General features: G+C 57.6%; 1 protein-coding gene across 2 annotated transcripts in view; it reads right to left on the reverse strand.

The window, feature by feature from the left end:
• ERI3 (ERI1 exoribonuclease family member 3) overlaps positions 1-169 on the reverse strand; it is a 97069-nt gene extending 96900 nt beyond the window's left edge. Inside the window, exon 1 of one of the 2 annotated variants that reach the window (XM_021404033.1) lies at positions 81-169. The gene's annotated coding sequence lies outside the window, so the exon portion shown is untranslated. Of the gene's footprint in view, positions 1-54 lie in introns of both variants that reach the window. The other variant, XM_021404032.1, reaches the window with a different exon arrangement.

Below are 2190 nucleotides of genomic sequence, written 5' to 3' on the forward strand. Positions count from 1 at the left end.
GCCGGGGCCGCCCCGGGCCGGCCATGCCCCCCCCGCCCCACACACGCTCCGCACCACGAGTCCCCAACACCGCCGCTCACCTCCGCGCACTCTGACCCCCGACCCCGCTCTGAGCGGCAGCGCCGCCAGCCAACCGCAGCGCCGCCTTATGCCGCCGGAGGCGGGGCTTCCTCCCACCTCGCCCTTCTGCGCAGGCGCAAAGCCGCGGCCGCGGCGCGGGGCACGCTGGGGGTTGTAGTTCGGCTCCGCCGCGCCGCCCCCCTGCCCTGTCCCGCCGCGTGGCTGCGTCTCGGCGCCGCCGTGTCACCGTGCCCGCCGCCCCCGCGGGGACATCTCCAGCCGCCGGCGGCCACCCCGCCCTCCCCACCTCCTGATGGCACCGGGACACCTCCTCACACCCTGGGGGTGAGGCGGCGCTGCGTCACCAGCTGTCACTCTCCTGCCCAGAGGCTACTTTCCTCGGATCCCCAAGTGCCACCTCCCGTGTCCTCCACAGGGACCGCCACGGGCCTCTTTTGCCCCGAAGTCCCACATATTTTCCCCTTTTGTCACCAAAAAATGCCTCCGGTCCCCACTGCCCACCCCAGCACGTCCCGAAGTACCACTTCCCACATCATATAATATCAGAACCACAGCATTATTAAGGTTGGAAAAGACCTCTGAGATCACCCAGTCCAACCCCACCCCACTATGCCACTGACCACGTCCCTCAGTGCCACATCCCCACGGCTCTTGAACGCCTCCAGGGACGGTGGCCCCGCCACCTCCCTGGGCAGCCTGTGCCAGTGCATCACCACTCCATAGGAGAACAAATTGTTCCTAATATCCAGCCTGAGCCTCCTGCCCCTGCTGGCTGCACTACTGCTGATACAAGCTAGGATGCGTTTGGCCTCCTTGCCCACCTGGGCACACTGCTGGCTCATGTTCAGCCACTATCAACCGACACCCCCAGATCCTTTTCCTCCACTCTGCCCTAAGCACCTCTTACATTGGCTCATTGGCTCTTCAAGGCTGAATTTCTCCTTTTTGCTCTGTTTGTCTGCAGCCTCGAACTTCGGAGGCCTGAACCGTGTCAGAACTATAGAACACCAACAGCAAACCATTTAATAATAGGAAGAGTTCCTTTAAGTCCTCATAGATTTGGCATCTCTTAGCCTCCCTCCCACACAAGCAAGCTCTGCTTCTGAGCTCAGCTGTGCTTCTGTGATTTGTCAAGCCTTTGGTGACTGATGTACAGCTTGACAAGGAGCACGGTGGAGCGAATATAGGGCTTTTCCAGTGTGGCGTTCCTTGAGCAATCTGTAAGTGCCCTCTGCCAGCCCTTCCTCGTCAGCGATGGAAACTGGCAGCGATGTACTGGAAATGACACTGAAGCCCCAAAGATGGGAATTTAGGACACGCAGCCTGCCTGCAAGTGTTGCTAGCAGGATGAGAGAGGAAGCCTTTCATGGCTGACCTCTGGATGTAGCAGTAAAAAACATTTTTTTCTATGTCTAGACAAAAAATCAATGGCTCAAAGATGTGTACATGTCCCTTTTTCATCAGCCAAACCTGTGCTGTTTCCCAGGCTTGTAGGCACTGTTTCCTCTTGCCCTTTTTGTGTAGTGGCAACTCCTTTCCCCCACTGAGGTCTGCAGTAGGGGGGGAGGGGGCACATCTGGCCCTGCTAGCCTCAGTGTCCCCTCAGGTCTGTATAAGTTGTACCACAAGGGTGTGGGACATCAATGCAATTACCATCGCCAACTGCACTTCCAAAGAGGTCCTTTCTCCAGCACAGCTCTCAGAAGCTGGAGAAGAAACCCTGTGCCAATCCCACTGTCCCACGGCCACAGGACTAACATAGCGAGCTCTCTGTCAACCCATGAATGGGCTGGAGTATTTCAACAGCAGGTCTAGAGTCCTAATTGCTTGTCCTGCTTTAGAGATTGTGGGATGGCTATAGGCAGCGCAGAGGAAATAGGGTCCAGACTGGAGCTGTGTTGGGGCTGCCCCAATCAAATCTTCAAACCCCAGCTGGAAAGGTCAACCCAAAGCCTCCAGCTGTGCCCTCCTCACAGCTGGATCCCCAGTGCAGCAGCATGGTCCTCAGCTCTAACTTTAATTTGCTTTAGAAACCTGACAGCTCTCTAACAAAGCATCACTTTGCTCTGCACAGCTGTGCATCCACCTCTGGGCTGACGGGTGGATGGG

This window comes from Numida meleagris, chromosome 7 (genome assembly GCF_002078875.1).
Source record: "Numida meleagris isolate 19003 breed g44 Domestic line chromosome 7, NumMel1.0, whole genome shotgun sequence".
Lineage (NCBI taxonomy): Eukaryota > Metazoa > Chordata > Aves > Galliformes > Numididae > Numida > Numida meleagris.